Below are 22,809 nucleotides of genomic sequence, written 5' to 3'. Positions count from 1 at the left end.
ATTCCGTACCTCTAATCAAGGCATTTTTAAATGCTGGCGGCTGCCAGGACGTGAGGCCTACCTAGACTTTAGATCTGAATTTGAATGTACTTGTGAACTAACTTAATTTCCTACTTCTAAATTCATTCCTAAATTCACTACTTACATGAATCCTGTAGTTGGGCATTTTGGGACTTCGATTGTGGGCATTGTTTTGTGTCCAGACCAGCAGCAGGTGGTGTGCATTTGCTGGAAAGGCATCGAAGACCTCCGATATGCTGCATCTCCTGATGTGTGTCTCCCTCAAGTGGCTGTCAGCAAATGCCAGCTAGACACCCCATTCCAAGCTGATTGTGACATCACGGAACATGCATCATAGAACAGGCATGCTAAAACATGGGTCTTCAACCTGCGACCCTCCAGCTGCTGTAGAATTACACATCCCAGCATGCCCTGCCTCAGTTTTAGCATACCTTATAGCAAAACTGTGGCAGGGCGTGCTGGGATGTGTAGTTTCACAGCAGCTGGAGGGCCACAGGATGAAGACCCATGTGCTAGAGCCAAGCCGCAGGTACATTGAATGCTAGCAAGCTGAATATTTAAATCCTTTTTGTTCCGCAGCATTCCAATGCGGAAGATTCCATGGAACCAGAGATCCTTCCATTGAGAAGGACATGCTGCCTGGATGACTACACTGTGCAAATTAAATCACGGAGCCAGTTGGTTTGTGGGTGGCTCTGGTGACTGGGTGGTTGGGTGGGTGGTGTGTCGGAGGTGGAGCACATGCAAATGATTGTGTATCATCCAGCTAGTGAGAGTGAAAACTCATGCAGGAGTGTGCCTGCTTGTCAGTGGGTTATGCACCTTGCCAGACGTTAAATCTACATAGAGCAGCTGGAGGGGACAAGAGCATGTTTGCAAAATATAGATAGAAGAGCATATATGCTGGCGCATTCTCCATGATTGTGTCAGCTTATGTTTTGGTGCACTGCACTTTCCTCCACTAAGTTTTAGCCATTTTTGTTAAGCTCAAGTGTAGTTGCTTCTCGGCCTTTTGGCTGTGATCTTGTATTGTGGTTGAAGGGTCTGCTGGAGGGAGGGATTGCTTTCTTCATTGGCGAAAGACCAAAGATATTCCAGGATGGAAGGCTTGGGAACACTATCCGTTTTTCAATTGTGGAAGAGTTGAAAGACCGGATTGGACTACATTCTATAGTAAAGGATGTCTTTCTATTTATTAATCCTCCCTTTATATGTGTCAGTCTTTCAATAAAGCTTCGGGCTTGTGATTCCCTCACCCTCTTACACTCCACACCCATAGCCTTATTAACTGTTGTATTATTGTACAGTTTAAATGTATAGTGCAGTTCATGATTTATAGTGTAGGCTGGCCTGTGCTGTAGTTCTTGAACTGTACTATACCATCAGCATTTCTATTGTGTTTTGGCTGTGCCGCAACGCGGTACTTATGTGTGTAATGTTTATGTATGTTTTTTTGCTTCTTTATGTGCATCGGTCCTACAAGTACTGAAAGCTCTTCTCCCATCTCCCTTTTCTGAAAAGCCATTTAATATATGGTTCCCAGATAGGGGACATATCAGATATTGGATTTCAAAAGCATCAAATATCATACCACTTTTATTGCCATCAAAGATAAACATTGATTGTTTTCAGATATTGGCTTGAAAAAGCAGTCTTTATTGACATAAAAAAAAACATACATAAACATTGCACACATAAATACAGTGTTGCAGCACAGCCAAAACACAATACAAATGCTGACGGTATAGTACAGTTCAAGAACTACAGCACAGGCCAGTCTACACTATAAATCATGAACTGCACTATACATTTAAACTATACAATAATACAACAGTTAATAAGGCTATGGGTGTGGAGTGTAAGAGGGTGAGGGATTCACAAAACCGAAGCTTTATTGTAACACAGACACATATAAGGGGAGGGTCAATAAATAGAAAGATATCCTTTACTATAGAATGTAGTCCAATCCGACCTCTGTGCTCTTCCACAACTGAAAAACAGATAGTGTTCCCAAGCCTTCCATCCTGGAATATCTTTGGTTTTTCGCCAATGAAGAAAACAATCCCTCCCTCCAGCAGACCCTTCAACCACGATACAAGATCACAGCCAAAAGGCCGAGAAGCAACTACACTTGAGCTTAACAAAAATGGCTAAAACTTAGTGGAGGAAAGTGCAGTGCACCAAAACATAAGCTGACACAATCATGGAGAATGCGCCAGCATATATGCTCTTCTATCTATATTTTGCAAACCTGCTCTTGTCCCCTCCAGCTGCTCTATGTAGATTTAACGTCTGGCAAGGTGCATAACCCACTGACAAGCAGGCACACTCCTGCATGAGTTTTCTCTCTCACTAGCTGGATGATACACAATCATTTGCATGCGCTCCACTTCCGACACACCACCCACCCAACCACCCAGTCACCAGAGCCACCCACAAGCCAACTGGCTCCGTGATTTAATTTGCACAGTGTAGTCATCCAGGCAGCATGTCCTTCTCAATGGAAGGATCTCTGGTTCCATGGAATCTTCCGCATTGGAATGCTGCGGAACAAAAAGGATTTAAATATTCAGCTTGCTAGCATTCAATGTACCTGCGGCTTGGCTCTAGCACATGGGTCTTCATCCTGTGGCCCTCCAGCTGCTGTGAAACTACACATCCCAGCATGCCCTGCCACAGTTTTGCTATTAAGGTATGCTAAAACTGAGGCAGGGCATGCTGGGATGTGTAGTTCCACAGCAGCTGGAGGGTCGCAGGTTGAAGACCAATGTTTTAGCATGCCTGTTCTATGATGCATGTTCCATGATGTCACAATCAGCTTGGAATGGGGTGTCTAGCAGGCATTTGCTGACAGCCACTTGAGGGAGACACACATCAGGAGATGCAGCATATCGGAGGTCTTCGATGCCTTTCCAGCAAATGCACACCACCTGCTGCTGGTCTGGACACAAAACAATGCCCACAATCGAAGTCCCAAAATGCCCAACTACAGGATTCATGTAAGTAGTGAATTTAGGAATGAATTTAGAAGTAGGAAATTAAGTTAGTTCACAAGTACATTCAAATTCAGATCTAAAGACTAAACACAAAACACAAAATAAGACTCCACAGAGCAATTATCAGGTGTCTTTATCAATTGTTGCATTTAAAAAATCAAGCAATTAGGGAACACAATGTTGCGACAATGTAACCCTATTTGCAAAATAGTACTAAATAAGTTTGTCGATGTAAGACATTTGCAAAGGCGCAAACAAAACACGCTGGAAAATGCAACTGAATCTGTTTTTGGAGGTTAGAAAAGATGCAGGATCAAGTAGCTCCATGGGTAGGGTGTTTGATTAGAATTCAACAGGTTATAGGTTTGAATCCTGGGTATGATAGTTTGAGATGTTATTTAATAAAGCATGTTTATATATTAGTCACACATTGCTTACTTGTACAAATGGCATGTCACCAGTTAGTGCTGACTGCTGATATGCCATTTGCACTAAAACAAATTAAAATGGTAAAAGTTATTGTACTTTAAGTAAAAATAAAAGCTAAAATATCAATCCCAGTTTTGGATTACTTTAATGAACAAAAAAAAAATGCATATAGCAAAGGATAGTTTCAATCTGCCTACCTCTGGGTTATGGACCCAGCATGCTTCCATTACAGTACTCTGCTGCACATGTAAGTGCAAGAGATCCTGAAGCACTCACTCATCATGGGAAAGTACCAATGTGTTTCTTCATTGGTTGATGGAAGAAACATCTTACAAAAACTCTCCACATTATTGACTTTTTAAAATGTTTCTAGGAATCGTTCTAGATGAATGCTTATTAGCCTTTGTCAGTATGGACTTTTACAAAGTGTTGCTGTGGCGCAATCAGTTACTGTGTAAGGCTATTAACCAAAAGGTTGGTGGTTCAATCCCACCCAGGGACGTAATTGACCTTGTTATCAGATTTTGGTGATCTTTATGTAGACAAGTCAAAATTTCAAACCCCCTCTTATGGTGTAGGGTACCTGGCCTTCTCTGATGTAATCAGAGTTAGATTTGATTCAGTGATTTTATAAAAACAGCTAGGAAGCACAATTTAGCAGTGGGTTGCAGAGAAAAAGAAATATGCTGGCAAAAAAATCCAATTGAGTGATTAAACAGCTCTTCATTTTCTGGCTTTATTTTTATGCTAACAAATTTGTTCTCTGAAAAGTGTCCACAAAGCCAAGTTTCTGATTAACACCTTTGTAGGGATGGTTTTTAACCTATTACTAAATTAAACTTGCTTCATTGGAAAGGCAGCAAGATGCATCCTCATTTCAATATCTACTGAAATAATACAGGTTGACACCAGGAAACATTAACGCCACTGCATCCTTTGTGCTTTCTCATGTGGAAGTCTGTTTAATGTGAAAACAAGGTGATATCTAATTAGCACACAGGTAAGGAATTAAGAAAATCTTTATTTAAGGGTGAAGATGTTTCTCACAAAATCGTTGCCCCAATGCATCATTGAAATTCAAGCTGGAAAGATGATTTTAATATATCACTTGTACATTTTGTATTGCTCTTCTGGTGACAATGTAGTTTGTTTTTGTCAATTACCATTTTAATAATCGGGTAAAGAAAATTAAGTGGATTTTTGAAAGAAAACAATACTGTCAATATACTATTAAAACAAATGAAAATGGTAAAAGTTATTGTACTTTAAGTAAAAATAAAAGAGCAAAAATATCAATCCCAGTTTTGGATTACTTTAATTAACAAAAAAAAAACGCATATAGCAGAGGATAGTTTCAATCTGCCTACCTCTGTGCTATGGACCCAGCATGCTTCCATTACAGTACTCTGCTGCACATGTAATTGCAAGAGATCCTGAAGCACTCACTCATCATGGGAAAGTACCAATGTGTTTCTTCATTGGTTGATGGAAGAAACATCTTACAAAAACTCTCCAGATTATTGACTATTTAAAGTTTTTCAAGGAAACGTTCTAGATGAATGCTTATTAGCCTTTGTCAGTATATACTTTTGCAAAGTGTCGCTGTGGCGCAATCAGTTAGTGTGTACGGCTATTAACCAAAAGGTTGGTGGTTCAATCCCACCCAGGGATGTAATTGACCTTGTTATCAGATTTTGGTGATCTTTAAGTAGACAAGTCAAAATTTCAAAAACCCCTGTTATGGTGTAGGGTACCTGGCCTTCTCTGATGTAATCAGAGTTAGATTTGATTCAGTGATTTTATAAAAACAGCTAGGAAGCACAATTTAGCAGTGGTTTGCAGAGAAAAAGAAATATGCTGGCAAAAAAATCCAATTGAGTGATTAAACAGCTCTTCATTTTCTGGCTTTATTTTTATGCTAACAAATTTGTTCTCTGAAAAGTGTCCACAAAGCCAAGTATCTGATTAACATCTTTGTAGGGATGGTTTTTCACCTATTACTAAATTAAACTTGCTTCATTGGAAAGGCAGCAAGATGCATCCTCATTTCAATATCTCCTGAAATAATACAGGTTGACACCAGGAAACATTAACGCCACTGCATCCTTGCTGCTTTCTCATGTGGAAGTCTGTTTAATGTGAAAACAAGGTGATATCTAATTAGCACACAGGTAAGGAATTAAGAAAATCTTTATTTAAGGGTGAAGATGTTTCTCACAAAATCGTTGCCCCAATGCATCATTGAAATTCAAGCTGGAAAGATGATTTTAATATATCACTTGTACATTTTGTATTGCTCTTCTGGTGACAATGTAGTTTGTTTTTGTCAATTACCATTTTAATAATAGGGTAAAGAAAATTAAGTGGATTTTTGAAAGAAAACAATACTGTCAATATACTATTAAAACAAATTAAAATGGTAAAAGCTATTGTACTTTAAGTAAAAATAAAAGAGCAAAAATATCAATCCCAGTTTTGGATTACTTTAATTAACAAAAAAAAAATGCATATAGCAGAGGATAGTTTCAATCTGCCTACCTCTGGGTTAAGGGGCCCAGCATGCTTCCATTGCAGTACTCTGCTGCACATGTAAGTGCAAGAGATCCTGAAGCACTCACTCATCATGGGAAAGTACCAATGCGTTTCTTCATTGGTTGATGGAAGAAACATCTTACAAAAACTCTCCAGATTATTGACTTTTTAAAGTTTTCTAGGAAACGTTCTAGATGAATGCTTATTAGCCTTTGTCAGTATGTACTTTTGCAAAGTGTCTCGGTGGTGCAATCGGTTAGTGTGTTTGGTTATTAACCAAAGGGTTGGTGGTTCAATCCCACCCAGTGATGTTATTGACCATGTCATCAGATTTTGGTGATCTTTAAGTAGACAAGTCAAAATTTCAAACCCCCTCTTATGGTGTAGGGTACCTGGCCTACTCTGATGTAATCAGAGTTAGATTTGATTAAGTGATTTTATAAAAGAACAGCTAGGAAGCACAACTTAGCAGTGGGTTGCAGAGAAAAAGAAATACGCTTGCAGAAAAATCCAATTGAGTGACTAAACAGCTCTTCATTTTCTGGCTTTATTTTTATGCTAACTAATTTGTTCTCTGAAAAGTGTCCACAAAGCCAAGTATCTGATTAACACCTTTGTAGGGATGGTTTTTCACCTATTACTAAATTAAACTTGCTTCATTGGAAAGGCAGCAAGTGATGTCATCCAAGCAGTGGGTCAAAGTTGGCTTCAACCCTCGTCTGCTTATGAAAAGAGAAAAGGGATATGCAGGGCATGGCGGCCTTTTGCGACGCTTGGATGACCCCTAGTTCGCATTAAACACCCCCACCCTCCTTCGGTGTGGGGCTCATGTTGGCCATGCCCCAGCCCCTGAAGCATTCAAGCTGATTTCTTGCAGCAGCTAGGTACTGTAACAGCTCCAGAGCTGCTCTGTAAGGCAAGTAAAAGGGTGTGGGCCCTGCAGCACTACCTGTAGTTTGCATTGTGCATTGGAAGGCACAAAGTAAGCAGACGGGAGGAGAAGTCAGGATAGTGCACAAGGTTATAGAAGGGAGGGGCTCAAGAAAAGAGAAGTGGAAACAGACAGCATACTAGGCTGGAGAGAGACCTGAGACAAAGAGATCTGAATTATACGAGAGCCGTCCAGGGGAAACACAAATTATGCAGTCAAGTTTCCCACATTTGGGGAAATCGCAAGGGGCAGCACACCCAGAGTGCAATGGGTGAGCCTTGCCCTGGGAGAAGCACCTTCATGATCATAGTATCTCACCTGGCAGGTTAGTAGGAGTTGGGCTAGAGCTGGGGAGGGTCGCTGCTCGGGCACTACCTTTCAAGTGAAGGAGATCCAACTGAGGCAGCACAAGGGAACTCTCAAAAGAAGAACAAGGCTAGAGGAAGATCTGAGACAAAGAAATCTGACTTTACCAGAGCTGACCAGAGGAAAGCACAAACACAGTCCACCACTACCACAAATAATGCAGTCGAGTTTCCCACATTTGGGGAAATCACAGGGGTCAGCATACCCAGAATGCAATGAATGAACCTCACCCTGGGAAAACAATCTTCATGACAATAGTATCTCCTATGCAAAATAAGTATGATTTGGGATAGGGCTGGGGAGGGCCGCTGCTCAGGCACATCTCTGTCAAGTAAAGGAGATTCAACTGAGGCAGCACAAGGGAACTCTCATCTGGGGACAACAACTGCAGGGAGAACACATATTTTCAGATGAACATGGGGTGGCAGAAGGCTGCCTAATACTGAAGCACCCCCAAACAACAAACCAAATGCAACAACTAGTGCAAGCATTCCTGGGGGATGGCCTGCAGCAGATGGATTTGAATATGGTGATGTCATCCAAGCAGTGGGTCAAAGTTGGCTTCAACCCTCGTCTGCATATGAAAAGAGAAAAGGAGCGTGCAGGGCATGGAGGCCTTTTGTGGTGCTTGGATGACCCCTAGTTCGCATTAAGCACCCCCACCCTCCTTCAGTGTGGGGCTCATGTTGGCCATTCCCCAGCCCCTGAAGTATTCAAGCTGATTTCTTGCAGCAGCTGGGCACTGTAACAGCTCCAGAGCTGCTCTGTAAAGCAAGTAAAAGGGTGTGGGCCCTGCAGCACTACCCGTAGTTTGCATTGTGCATTGGGAGGCACAAAGTAAGCAGACGGGAGGAGAAGTCAGGATAGTGCACAAGGGTATAGAAGGGAGGGGCTCAAGAAAAAAGAAGTGGAACCAGACAGCAAACTAGGCTGGAGAGAGACCTGAGACAAAGAGATCTGAATTACATGAGAGCCGACCAGGGAAAACTCAAATTATGCAGTCAAGTTTCCCACATTTGGGGAAATCGCAGGGGCAGCACACCCAGAGTGCAATGGGTGAGCCTTGCCCTGGGAGAAGCAACTTCATGATCATAGTATCTCACCTGGCAGGTAAGTAGGAGTTGGGCTAGAGCTGGGGAGGGTCGCTGCTCGGGCACCCCCCTGTCAAGTGAAGGAGATCCAACTGAGGCAGCACAAGGGAACTCTCGAAAGAAGAACAAGGCTAGAGGAAGATCTGAGACAAAGAAATCTGAATTTTACCAGAGCTGACCAGAGGAAAGCACAAACACAGTCCCCCACTACCACAAATAATGCAGTCGAGTTTCCCACATTTGGGGAAATCACAGGGGTCAGCATACCCAGAATGCAATGAATGAACCTAACCCTGGGAGAACAATCTTCATGACCATGGTATCTCCTATGCAAAATAAGTATGATTTGGGATAGGGCTGGGGAGGGCCGTTGCTCAGGCACATCTCTGTCAAGTAAGTTGCATTTGATTTGTTGTTTGGGGGTGCTTCAGTATTAGGCAGCCTTCTGCCCTACCATGTTCATCTGAAAATATGTGTTCTCCCTGCAGTTGTTGTCCCCAGATGAGAGTTCCCTTGTGCTGCCTCAGTTGAATCTCCTTTTGGAGAAGACCTCAATAAGATTGTAGCTGATCTGGCTACTGCTAAAACAGCTTGCCTACCTAGTATGACTCCTACCACGCAGAAGGCTAAAAGTACTTTTCTTGGCCCTTTCATCCTCCAGGTAAAGCGTACCCAAGGTCAGGCATACCCAAAGCAAGCTCATGTTTCCAGACCTGCCAAGCCCAGACTGAAGCAATCCTGGGCTGCCCATCAGCCTGCTTCCAAAACGGACAAGCCTGCCGCATGACGGTGCAGGCCTCCCTCTGGGGGATCCCAGGGTGGGGGGCCCGACTTCTAGGTTTGGCAAAGAAAGGTATAATTCTAAGCTAGAGAATTCTGTTTGGAGCTCACCTTGTACTTTGTGAAGAAATAATCAGCATTGTGGCTGAGCAGATACATGTAGTGTGTGGCTGCAAACTGCATGGATCTGCTGCGTTGTAATGCTGATTCTTTTTTTTTGCAAAGTACCAATAGCTTCATATAATGTTCACAATTTTTATGCAGGATCAAATAGCTCAATAGGTAGGGTGTTTGATTAGAATTCAACAGGTTATAGGTTTGAATCCTGGGTATGGTAGTTTGAGATGTGTTATTTAATAAAGTATGTTGTTCTGACTGCCGGCATCCTATCACCTGGGATATCATACTAAATAAATGGAGTTGATCAAATTTTTTTTTTTTAACTAGGGACAATTTCCAGATACTTCTCTTTATAACTGAGATTGCCCCCTGGAACTTCACATCAGTTGACAACTATGCATGAGTGGGCAGTGCTTGCCCTGGATCTGTCCACCCATTTATGTGCCGCCATAAAATAAAGCATGACTAACAGTTATCCTGGGCGTACACTACACAATTATCTGTCAGGCTATCTATCCAGTCTGGATGGATGGAATGAAAATCTGGTAATGTATAGGAGCAAATGTCAATTAACCATTTGCTCCCAAACACTAGAAAAGTGGTCAAAAATGGTCATTACACAAATTGGTTAAACCCAAAATTTAACCAATTTGTTTAGGGGACCATTTTTGTCCATTTTTTAGTGTTTGAGAGTAAATCGTTGATGGTCATTTGCTCACATAGATAACCGGATTTCTATTCCAACCAGCCAGTGTTGGAGAGATGGTCTGCCAGATTACATAATGCATACCAGTGCCATAACTAGACTTTTTGGTGCCCTGTGACAGAGAATTATATGCCCTCCCCCCCATTTTTGCAATATGGACAAAAGGCGCATGCCTTGTGGGGAAGGGGCATAACAAGATTGGTCTCAGAGAAAGCACATGAGATATGAAGATATATCTAGTATACTTGACACTCAATGGTTTGTGGTTTTGCAGGGGTGCCCTCCTTAAATGCATATACAGTCACACATGGCATGTTTGTGTAAATGGCATATCAGCAGTCAGCACTAACTGGTGACATGCCATTTGTACAAGTAAGCCATGTGTGACTAATATATAAACATACTTTATTAAATAACACCTCAAACTATCATACCCAGGATTCAAACCTATAACCTGTTAAATTCTAATCAAACACCCTACCCATTGAGCTACTTGATCCTGCATCTATTCTAACCTCCAAAAACAGATTCAGTTGCATTTTCCAGCGTGTTTTGTTTGCGCCTTTGCAAATGTCTTACATCGACAAACTTATTTAGTACTATTTTGCAAATAGGGTTACATTGTCGCAACATTGTGTTCCCTAATTGCTTGATTTTTTAAATGCAAAAATTGATAAAGACACCTGATAATTGCTCTGTGGAGTCTTCTTTTGTGTCTACTTCTTATCTACATTTAATTCCCTACCTATAATCAAGGCATTTTTAAATGCTGGGTGCTGCCAGGACGTGAGGCCTACCTAGTCTTTAGATCTGAATTTGAATGTACTTGTGAACTAACTTAATTTCCTACTTCTAAATTCATTCCTAAATTCACTACTTACATTAATCCTGTAGTTGGGCATTTTGAGCCTTCAATTGTGGGCATTGTTTTGTGTCCAGACCAGCAGCTGGTGGTGTGCATTTGCTGGAAAGGCATCGAAGACCTCCGATATGCTGCATCTCCTGATGTGTGTCTGCCTCAAGTGGCTGTCAGCAAATGCATGCTAGACACCCCATTCCAAGCTGATTGTGACATCACGGAACATGCATCATAGAACAGGCATGCTAGAACATGGGTCTTCAACCTGCGACCCTCCAGCTGCTGTGGAACTACATATCCCAGCATGCCCTGCCTCAGTTTTAGCATACCTTAATAGCAAAACTGTAGCAGGGCATGCTGGGATGTGTAGTTTCACAGCAGCTGGAGGGCAACAGGATGAAGACCCATGTGCTAGAACCAAACCGCAGGTACATTGAATGCTAGCAAGCTGAATGTTTAAATCCTTTTTGTTCCGCAGCATTCCAATGCGGAAGATTCCATGGAACCAGAGATTATTCCATTGAGAAGGACATGCTGCCTGGATGACTGCACTGTGCAAATTAAATCACGGAGCCAGTTGGCTTGTGGGTGGCTCTGGTGACTGGGTGGTTGGGTGGGCGGTGTGTCGGAGGTGGAGCACATGCAAATGAATGTGTATCATCCAGCTAGTGAGAGAGAAAACTCATGCAGGAGTGTGCCTGCTTGTCAGTGAGTTATGCACCTTGCCAGACGTCAAATCTACATGGAGCAACTGGAGGGGACAAGAGCAGGTTTGGAAAATATAGACAGAAGAGCATATATGCTGGCGCATTCTCCATGATTGTGTCAGCTTATGTTTTGGTGCACTGCACTTTCACTAAGTTTTAGCCATTTTGTTTAAACGCAAGTGTAGTTGCTTCTCGCTCTTTTGGCTGTGATATTGTATTGTGGTTGAAGAGTCTGCTGGAGGGATTGTTTTCTTCATTGGCGAGAGACTGAAGATATTCCAGGATGGAAGGCTTGGGAACACTATCCGTTTTTCAGTTGTGGAAGAGTTGAAAGACCGGATTGGACTACATTCTATAGTAAAGGGTATCTTTGTATTTATTAATCCTCCCTTTATATGTGTCTGTCTTTCAATAAAGCTTTGGGCTTGTGATTCCGTCACCCTCTTACACTCCACACCCATAGCCTTATTAACTATTGTATTGTTTAAATGTATAGTGCAGTTCATGATTTATAGTGTAGGCTGACCTGTGCTGTAGTTCTTGAACTGTACTATACCGACAGCATTTGTATTGTGTTTTGGCTGTGCTGCAACACAGTACTTATGTGTGTAATGTTTATGTATGTTTTTTTGCTTCTTTATGTCAATAAAGACTGCTTTTTCAATCCAATATCTGAAAACAATCAATGTTTATCTTTGATGGCAATAGAAGTGGTATGATATTTGCTGCTTTTGAAAGGCAATATCTGATATGTCCCCTATCTGGGAACCATATATTAAATGGCTTTTCAGAAAAGGGAGATGGGAGAAGAGCTTTCAGTACTTGTAGGACCGATGCACATTTCCTATTCTAGCCTCCAAAAACAGATTCAGTAGCATTTTCCAGCGTGTTTTGGATGCGCCTTTGCAAATGTCTTACATCGACAAACTTATTTAGTACTATTTTGCAAATAGGGTTACATTGTTGCAACATTGTGTTCCCTAATTGCTTGATTTTTTAAATGCAACAATTGATAAAAACACCTGATAACTGCTCTGCGGAGTCTTATTTTGTGTCTACTTCTTATCTACATTTAATTCCGTACCTCTAATCAAGGCATTTTTAAATGCTGGCGGCTGCCAGGACGTGAGGCCTACCTAGACTTTAGATCTGAATTTGAATGTACTTGTGAACTAACTTAATTTCCTACTTCTAAATTCATTCCTAAATTCACTACTTACATGAATCCTGTAGTTGGGCATTTTGGGACTTCGATTGTGGGCATTGTTTTGTGTCCAGACCAGCAGCAGGTGGTGTGCATTTGCTGGAAAGGCATCGAAGACCTCCGATATGCTGCATCTCCTGATGTGTGTCTCCCTCAAGTGGCTGTCAGCAAATGCCTGCTAGACACCCCATTCCAAGCTGATTGTGACATCACGGAACATGCATCATAGAACAGGCATGCTAAAACATGGGTCTTCAACCTGCGACCCTCCAGCTGCTGTGGAACTACACATCCCAGCATGCCCTGCCTCAGTTTTAGCATACCTTATAGCAAAACTGTGGCAGGGCATGCTGGGATGTGTAGTTTCACAGCAGCTGGAGGGCCACAGGATGAAGACCCATGTGCTAGAGCCAAGCCGCAGGTACATTGAATGCTAGCAAGCTGAATATTTAAATCCTTTTTGTTCCGCAGCATTCCAATGCGGAAGATTCCATGGAACCAGAGATCCTTCCATTGAGAAGGACATGCTGCCTGGATGACTACACTGTGCAAATTAAATCACGGAGCCAGTTGGTTTGTGGGTGGCTCTGGTGACTGGGTGGTTGGGTGGGTGGTGTGTCGGAGGTGGAGCACATGCAAATGATTGTGTATCATCCAGCTAGTGAGAGTGAAAACTCATGCAGGAGTGTGCCTGCTTGTCAGTGGGTTATGCACCTTGCCAGACGTTAAATCTACATAGAGCAGCTGGAGGGGACAAGAGCATGTTTGCAAAATATAGATAGAAGAGCATATATGCTGGCGCATTCTCCATGATTGTGTCAGCTTATGTTTTGGTGCACTGCACTTTCCTCCACTAAGTTTTAGCCATTTTTGTTAAGCTCAAGTGTAGTTGCTTCTCGGCCTTTTGGCTGTGATCTTGTATTGTGGTTGAAGGGTCTGCTGGAGGGAGGGATTGCTTTCTTCATTGGCGAAAGACCAAAGATATTCCAGGATGGAAGGCTTGGGAACACTATCCGTTTTTCAACGGCTCTAGCACATGGGTCTTCATCCTGTGGCCCTCCAGCTGCTGTGAAACTACACATCCCAGCATGCCCTGCCACAGTTTTGCTATTAAGGTATGCTAAAACTGAGGCAGGGCATGCTGGGATGTGTAGTTCCACAGCAGCTGGAGGGTCGCAGGTTGAAGACCCATGTTTTAGCATGCCTGTTCTATGATGCATGTTCCATGATGTCACAATCAGCTTGGAATGGGGTGTCTAGCAGGCATTTGCTGACAGCCACTTGAGGGAGACACACATCAGGAGATGCAGCATATCGGAGGTCTTCGATGCCTTTCCAGCAAATGCACACCACCTGCTGCTGGTCTGGACACAAAACAATGCCCACAATCGAAGTCCCAAAATGCCCAACTACAGGATTCATGTAAGTAGTGAATTTAGGAATGAATTTAGAAGTAGGAAATTAAGTTAGTTCACTAGTACATTCAAATTCAGATCTAAAGACTAAACACAAAACACAAAATAAGACTCCACAGAGCAATTATCAGGTGTCTGCATTGTTGCATTTAAAAAATCAAGCAATTAGGGAACACAATGTTGCGACAATGTAACCCTATTTGCAAAATAGTACTAAATAAGTTTGTCGATGTAAGACATTTGCAAAGGCGCAAACAAAACACGCTGGAAAATGCAACTGAATCTGTTTTTGGAGGTTAGAAAAGATGCAGGATCAAGTAGCTCCATGGGTAGGGTGTTTGATTAGAATTCAACAGGTTATAGGTTTGAATCCTGGGTATGATAGTTTGAGGTGTTATTTAATAAAGTATGTTTATATATTAGTCACACATGGCTTACTTGTACAAATGGCATGTCACCAGTTAGTGCTGACTGCTGATATGCCATTTGGACTAAAACAAATTAAAATGGTAAAAGTTATTGTACTTTAAGTAAAAATAAAAGCTAAAATATCAACCCCAGTTTTGGATTACTTTAATGAACAAAAAAAAAATGCATATAGCAAAGGATAGTTTCAATCTGCCTACCTCTGGGTTATGGGCCCAGCATGCTTCCATTGCAGTACTCTGCTGCACATGTAAGTGCAAGAGATCCTGAAGCACTCACTCATCATGCGAAAGTACCAATGTGTTTCTTCATTGGTTGCTGGAAGAAACATCTTACAAAAACTCTCCAGATTATTGACTTTTTAAAGTTTTTCTAGGAAACGTTCTAGATGAATGCTTATTAATCTTTGTCAGTATGTACTTTTCGCAAAGTGTCTCTGTGGCGCAATCGGTTAGTGTGTTCAGCTATTACTCAAAAGGTTGGTGGTTCAATCCCACCCAGGGACGTAATTGACCTTGTAATCAGATTTTGGTGATATTTAAGTAGACAAGTCAAAATTGCAAACCCCCTCTTATGGTGTAGGGTACCTGGCCTTCTCTGATGTAATCAGATTTGATTAAGTGATTTTATAAAAAAACAGCTAGGAAGCACAATTTAGCAGTGGGTTGCAGAGAAAAAGAAAAATGCTGGCAGAAAAATCCAATTGAGTGATTAAACAGCTCTTCATTTTCTGGCTTTATTTTTATGATAACAAATTTGTTCTCTGAAAAGTGTCCACAAAGCCAAGTATCTGATTAACATCTTTGTAGGGATGTTTTTTCACCTATTACTAAATTAAACTTGCTTCATTGGAAAGGCAGCAAGATGCATCCTCATTTCAATATCTACGGAAATAATACAGGTTGACACCAGGAAACATTAACGCCACTGCATCTTTGCTGTTTTCTCATGTGGAAGTCTGTTTAATGTGAAAACAAGGTGATATCTAATTAGCACACAGGTAAGGAATTAAGAAAATCTTTATTTAAGGGTGAAGATGTTTCTCACAAAATCGTTGCCCCAATGCATCATTGAAATTCAAGCTGGAAAGATGATTTTAATATATCACTTGTACATTTTGTATTGCTCTTCTGGTGACAATGTAGTTTGTTTTTGTCAATTACCATTTTAATAATAGGGTAAAGAAAATTAAGTGGATTTTTGAAAGAAAACAATACTGTCAATATACTATTAAAACAAATTAAAATGGTAAAAGTTATTGTACTTTAAGTAAAAATAAAAGCTAAAATATCAATCCCAGTTTTGGATTACTTTAATGAACAAAAAAAAAATGCATATAGCAAAGGATAGTTTCAATCTGCCTACCTCTGGGTTATGGGCCCAGCATGCTTCCATTGCAGTACTCTGCTGCACATGTAAGTGCAAGAGATCCTGAAGCACTCACTCATCATGCAAAAGTACCAATGTGTTTCTTCATTGGTTGCTGGAAGAAACATCTTACAAAAACTCTCCAGATTATTGACTTTTTAAAGTTTTTCTAGGAAACGTTCTAATGAATGCTTATTAGTCTTTGTCAGTATGGACTTTTTGCAAAGTGTCTCTGTGGCGCAATCGGTTAGTGTGTTCAGCTATTAATCAAAACGTTGGTGGTTCAATCCCACCCAGGGACGTAATTGACCTTGTGATCAGATTTTGGTGATATTTAAGTAGACAAGTCAAAATTGCAAACCCCCTCTTATGGTGTAGGGTACCTGGCCTTCTCTGATGTAATCAGAGTTAGATTTGATTAAGTGATTTTATAAAAAATCAGCTAGGAAGCACAATTTAGCAGTGGGTTGCAGAGAAAAAGAAAAATGCTGGCAGAAAAATCCAATTGAGTGATTAAACAGCTCTTCATTTTCTGGCTTTATTTTTATGATAACAAATTTGTACTCTGAAAAGTGTCCACAAAGCCAAGTATCTGATTAACATCTTTGTAGGGATGGTTTTTCACCTATTACTAAATTAAACTTGCTTCATTGGAAAGGCAGCAAGATGCATCCTCATTTCAATATCTACGGAAATAATACAGGTTGACACCAGGAAACATTAACGCCACTGCATCTTTGCTGTTTTCTCATGTGGAAGTCTGTTTAATGTGAAAACAAGGTGATATCTAATTAGCACACAGGTAAGGAATTAAGAAAATCTTTATTTAAGGGTGAAGATGTTTCTCACAAAATCGTTGCCCCAATGCATCATTGAAATTCAAGCTGGAAAGATGATTTTAATATATCACTTGTACATTTTGTATTGCTCTTCTGGTGACAATGTAGTTTGTTTTTGTCAATTACCATTTTAATAATCGGGTAAAGAAAATTAATTGGATTTTTGAAAGAAAACAATACTGTCAATATACTATTAAAACAAATTAAAATGGTAAAAGTTATTGTACTTTAAGTAAAAATAAAAGAGCAAAAATATCAATCCCAGTTTTGGATTACTTTAATTAACAAAAAAAATGCATATAGCAGAGGATAGTTTCAATCTGCCTACCTCTGGGTTATGGACCCAGCATGCTTCCATTACAGTACTCTGCTGCACATGTAAGTGCAAGAGATCCTGAAGCACTCACTCATCATGGGAAAGTACCAATGTGTTTCTTCATTGGTTGATGGAAGAAACATCTTACAAAAACTCTCCACATTATTGACTTTTTAAAATGTTTCTAGGAATCGTTCTAGATGAATGCTTATTAGCCTTTGTCAGTATATACTTTTGCAAAGTGTCGCTGTGGCGCAATCAGTTAGTGTGTAAGGCTATTAACCAAAAGGTTGGTGGTTCAATCCCACCCAGGGACTTAATTGACCTTGTTATCAGATTTTGGTGATCTTTAAGTAGACAAGTCAAAATTTCAAACCCCCTGTTATGGTGTAGGGTACCTGGCCTTCTCTGATGTAATCAGAGTTAGATTTGATTCAGTGATTTTATAAAAACAGCTAGGAAGCACAATTTAGCAGTGGGTTGCAGAGAAAAAGAAATATGCTGGCAGAAAAATCCAATTGAGTGATTAAACAGCTCTTCATTTTCTGGCTTTATTTTTATGCTAACTAATTTGTTCTCTGAAAAGAGTCCACAAAGCCAAGTATCTGATTAACATATTTGTAGGGATGGTTTTTCACCTATTACTAAATTAAACTTGCTTCATTGGAAAGGCAGCAAGATGCATCCTCATTTCAATATCTACTGAAATAATACAGGTTGACACCAGGAAACATTAACGCTACTGCATCCTTGCTGCTTTCTCATGTGGAAGTCTGTTTAATGTGAAAACAAGGTGATATCTAATTAGCACACAGGTAAGGAATTAAGAAAATCTTTATTTAAGGGTGAAGATGTTTCTCACAAAATCGTTGCCCCAATGCATCATTGAAATTCAAGCTGGAAAGATGATTTTAATATATCACTTGTACATTTTGTATTGCTCTTCTGGTGACAATGTAGTTTGTTTTTGTCAATTACCATTTTAATAATAGGGTAAAGAAAATTAAGTGGATTTTTGAAAGAAAACAATACTGTCAATATACTATTAAAACATATTAAAATGGTAAAAGTTATTGTACTTTAAGTAAAAATAAAAGAGAAAAAATATCAATCCCAGTTTTGGATTACTTTAATTAACAAAAAAAAATGCATATAGCAGAGGATAGTTTCAATCTGCCTACCTCTGGGTTATGAACCCAGCATGCTTTCATTACAGTACTCTGCTGCACATGTAAGTGCAAGAGATCCTGAAGCACTCACTCATCATGGGAAAGTACCAATGTGTTTCTTCGTTGGTTGATGGAAGAAACATCTTACAAAAACTCTCCAGATTATTGACTTTTTAAAGTTTTTCTAGGAAACGTTCTAGATGAATGCTTATTAGCCTTTGTCAGTATGGACTTTTGCAAAGTGTCTCTGTGGTGCAATCGGTTAGTGTGATTGGTTATTAACCAAAGGGTTGGTGGTTCAATCCCACCCAGGGATGTAATTGACCTTGTTATCAGATTTTGGTGATCTTTAAGTAGACAAGTCAAAATTTCAAAAACCCCTGTTATGGTGTAGGGTACCTGGCCTTCTCTGATGTAATCAGAGTTAGATTTGATTCAGTGATTTTATAAAAACAGCTAGGAAGCACAATTTAGCAGTGGTTTGCAGAGAAAAAGAAATATGCTGGCAAAAAAATCCAATTGAGTGATTAAACAGCTCTTCATTTTCTGGCTTTATTTTTATGCTAACAAATTTGTTCTCTGAAAAGTGTCCACAAAGCCAAGTATCTGATTAACATCTTTGTAGGGATGGTTTTTCACCTATTACTAAATTAAACTTGCTTCATTGGAAAGGCAGCAAGATGCATCCTCATTTCAATATCTACTGAAATAATACAGGTTGACACCAGGAAACATTAACGCCACTGCATCCCTGCCGATGATAACCTCAAGTTGGGTCATTCGGTGCTGCAGAGTCGTACGCACTCTTCCACCCGTTCAAGAGCTTTGGTATAACCCCATGGTTCTTAATGTGACCCCAGCATCCTCTAGGTCGTATGAGAAAATAGGATTTTAATACCTACCGGTAAATCCTTTTCTCTTAGTCTGTAGAGGATGCTGGGCACCCGTCCCAGTCCATACTGTGTCTGCAGTTATTACTTGTGGTTATACACATGTTGTGTTATGGTTCTGGTCAGCTTTTTGCTGCAATTGTTCATGCCGTTGGCTTGTGTTCTGTTGAATGCCACATTCTGCGGCATGCTTAAGGTGTGAGCTGGTAAGATGCTCACCTTAGTTTAACAATAAATCCTTTCCTCGAAATGTCCGTCTCCCTGGGCACAGTTCCTATAACTGGAGTCTGGAGGAGGGGCATAGAGGGAGGAGCCAGTTCACACCCTTTGATAGTCTTAAAGTGCCCATGTCTCTTGCGGATCCCGTCTATACCCCATGGTTCTTAATGTGACCCCAGCATCCTCTACGGACTAAGAGAAAAGGATGCCCTTGCGCACTATCCTGACTTCTCCTCCCGTCTGCTTACTTTGTGCCTTCCAACACACAATGCGAACTACAGGTGGTGCTGCAGGGCCCACACCCTTTTACTTGCCTTACAGAACAGCTCTGGAGCTGTTACAGTGCCCAGCTGCTGCAAGAAATCAGCTTGAATGCTTCAGGGGATGGGGCATGGCCAACATGAGCCCCACACCAAAGGAGGGTGGGGGTGTTTAATGAGAACTAGGGGTCATCCAAGCACTGCAAAAGGCCGCCATGCCCTGCACGCCCCTTTTCTCTTTTCATATGCAGATGAGGGTTCCAGCCAACTTTGGCCCACTGCTTGGATAACATCACTGTATGCAAATCCGTCTGCTGCAGACCTTCCCCCAGGAATGTTTGTACTAGATGTTGCATATGGTTTGATATTTGATGGTGCTTCAGTATTAGGCAGCCTTCCGCCCTCCCATGTTCATCTGAAAAGATGTGGTCTCCCTGCAGTTGTTGTCCCCAGACGAGAGTTCCCTTGTGCTTCCTCAGTTGAATCTCCTTAACTTGACGGGGGAGGGGCTGCCAGAGCAGACACCCTCCCCAGCCCTATCCCAACTCATACTTATTTTGCATATGAGATTTCTTGATCATGAAGATTGTTCTCACAGGGTGAGGTTCATCCATTATATTTTAAAATAGGAAGGTACAAATTACATATTTGAATTGCATTTATGTGCTGGATTCAAATGTCCCCCCCCCCCCTTCCATTCTCAATTGTGCCCGTCAGCAGCTATTCTAAGGTTGCTGCCAATGGGTGTGACACATTAATTTCTTCTGTGGGGTACACTGGACTCCACAAGGATTCACATTGGGGTGTAGAGTAGGATCTTGATCTGAGGCACCAACCGGCTCAAAGCTTTTGACTGTTCCCAAGATGCTCAGTGCATTCTCCTCTATAACCCCGCTTCCATGAACAGGGAGCTCAGTGTGTAGTTGGTGCCTTCAGTAGCAGGCCACTTAACAGGGGCCTGCCTCAGGCAGCCTATTCTTAGCTATAAATTTTGACAAGAAAAGAAGAACTTGTTTTATGAGAATCTACAAGGGCTGCAGCAGGCTAGGTCTAATAGACATCTTTACTGCAGCTTCATCACTCCCAGCGGCGCTGTATACTCCCGTGCCCTGGTTGCTGGGTCACTGCAGCGGAGGCTCCGGTTTCATCCTAAGGTCAGTCACACACACACCACCCTTCCGGATCACGAGGCCGCTGTTGAAGGGGAGCGTGGCCGTAGGGGGTGGACCATGTGCGCACTGGCGTGGACACTGATTACTGGGCAGCCGCTCCACTAGTCACCAGGTACAGTTAAGGAGCACAGGTCTGGGGGTTTTTCTCCTATATTAACCCAATTTTGTACTGCCCGCAGCGCATTGTGATAGGTAATAGGGCCTGATTCAGGTTGGATTGCAATCACAATAAGCGATCCAACTGCAAAAATTGCTAAGAGCATACGCATGTGCCTGCATTTTCTGCGGCACCCTGCAGAGAATGCGATCGCCTCTGCCTGTCAATCGGGGCGGGGGGGGGGGGGATAGGTGGGTCAGCAACACTCCATTTCCAAGTCAGGGATGGAGCGGTGCAGGGGCAATGCTTCAAAATGGGGTCTGCAACGGAGGAGACACAGGGGGCGTGGTCACAGCGGCTGTATGACATCACATTCAGCCGCTGTGATCACAAAAATGGTGGCGGCTTCCTGCGCGCACATACAGTCTGCACCAGCAGGAGGCTACACCATTTTTTATGATCACGCTGAACTGCAGTGCGACTGCAATTACAGCATGGTCAAGAAGGGAGGCGTCATGCTGGGTGGCCATGCCTTTTCACTGTGCAGGAGCCAGCACCGCTCACACACTAGTCCCCGGGTGCAGCCCCCAACCCCCGGGACACCCGGAGCAACAAAATGTAGATTCAGGCCACCAGGCCACGTCCCTACCTATGAAACCATGCCTCCTTTTTACCATTGCGCTGCTTATCTGCGCGTACTGCATTACAATCTCCCTCGCCACCTCTCTGGGTGTCACCAGTAATAGTGACACCTCTGCCATGCTTGTAGCAGCTGGTCCTAAGATCTACGCCTCAAGCCCTGAGTGTTTGCCCTTGTGACTTGTTGATCATCATAGCGAAGCAGATGCTTACAGAAAACTGCAGGGGCTTAGATTGAAAATAAAAAAATTGATGGGTATAAGGTAGAGAGGAGCGGGTTCGGTTCTCCGAGAACCGAATTCCCCACGAACTCCACGTGGTTTACACTGGTCCGAGGCAGGCTCGGTTGTTCCCGCCTGACTCGGAAAACCTGAACAAGGGAAAATGTCATCATCCCGCTGTCGGATTCTCGCGAGATTCGGATTCCATATAAAGAGCTGCGCGTTGCCGCCATTTTTACTTGTGCATTGAAGAGAGAGCGGAATGGACGTGGCTATGTTCTCTCAGTGGAAATCTCAATAGCAGTGCTCAGTATCAGTGGTTACTTATTGCTGCTCAGTAATACTAGTAGTGTGTCTCTCCTGCTCAGTGTCAGTTCTCAGTAGTATCCTCATCAGTGCTCAGTATCACTGCTCATTGTCTTGTGCTGCATTGTGGTGCTCAGCATACTACAGTACATTACTAATAGTCCAGTGCTGCATCTTGCTGCTCAGTGTCAGTTCTAGTATCCTCATCAGTGCTCACTATCACTGTTCATTGCATTTTGGTTTTCTGTATACTACAGTAACATAGTAATATACTAACATATAGTAACATAGTTTTTGAGGTTGAATAGAGGCAAATTGCCCATCGTGTTCAACCTGTTTTAAGTTGTGATGATTCTACATACTTGCTGAATAATGTTTTATGACTAGTTAGCTACTATAACTCATGTTACCCCCGGATTAACCATGTTGATATTTTAAGTATTATAACCTTGGATAGCTTTTTCATTCAGAAATGTATCCATTCCTTTTTTAAATCCAATTACAGAGTCCGCCATTACCACCTTCCCTGGCAGGGAATTCCACATCCTGATTGCCCTAACAGTGAAGATCATAGTATCTCACCTGGCAGGTAAGTAGGAGTTGGGCTAGAGCTGTGGAGGATTGCTGCTCGGGCACCCCCTCTCAAGTGAAGGAGATCCAACTGAGGCAGCACAAGGGAACTCTCGAAAGAAGAACAAGGCTAGAGGAAGATCTGAGACAAAGAAATCTG

The 22,809-nt window shown here is 41.8% G+C and overlaps 4 non-coding genes across 4 annotated transcripts; all 4 read right to left on the bottom strand.

Annotated features, from left to right (window-relative positions):
- Nucleotides 1-7,078: 7,078 nt before the first annotated feature.
- On the bottom strand, nucleotides 7,079-7,242 carry LOC135047323 (U1 spliceosomal RNA). Its single transcript, XR_010239383.1, has one exon. It is a non-coding gene; the product is annotated as a U1 spliceosomal RNA (small nuclear RNA).
- A 150-nt stretch (nucleotides 7,243-7,392) lies between these two features.
- Nucleotides 7,393-7,556, bottom strand: LOC135047418 (U1 spliceosomal RNA). The gene has a single exon (XR_010239466.1). It is a non-coding gene; the product is annotated as a U1 spliceosomal RNA (small nuclear RNA).
- A 674-nt stretch (nucleotides 7,557-8,230) lies between these two features.
- On the bottom strand, nucleotides 8,231-8,393 carry LOC135047345 (U1 spliceosomal RNA). Its single transcript, XR_010239400.1, has one exon. It is a non-coding gene; the product is annotated as a U1 spliceosomal RNA (small nuclear RNA).
- A 152-nt stretch (nucleotides 8,394-8,545) lies between these two features.
- On the bottom strand, nucleotides 8,546-8,709 carry LOC135047405 (U1 spliceosomal RNA). Its single transcript, XR_010239453.1, has one exon. It is a non-coding gene; the product is annotated as a U1 spliceosomal RNA (small nuclear RNA).
- Between the last annotated feature and the right edge of the window lie 14,100 nt (nucleotides 8,710-22,809).

This window comes from Pseudophryne corroboree, unplaced genomic scaffold (assembly GCF_028390025.1).
Source record: "Pseudophryne corroboree isolate aPseCor3 unplaced genomic scaffold, aPseCor3.hap2 scaffold_927, whole genome shotgun sequence".
Lineage (NCBI taxonomy): Eukaryota > Metazoa > Chordata > Amphibia > Anura > Myobatrachidae > Pseudophryne > Pseudophryne corroboree.
Note: the sequence above shows the minus strand (reverse complement) of the source record. Positions and strands in the feature narration are given on the sequence as shown.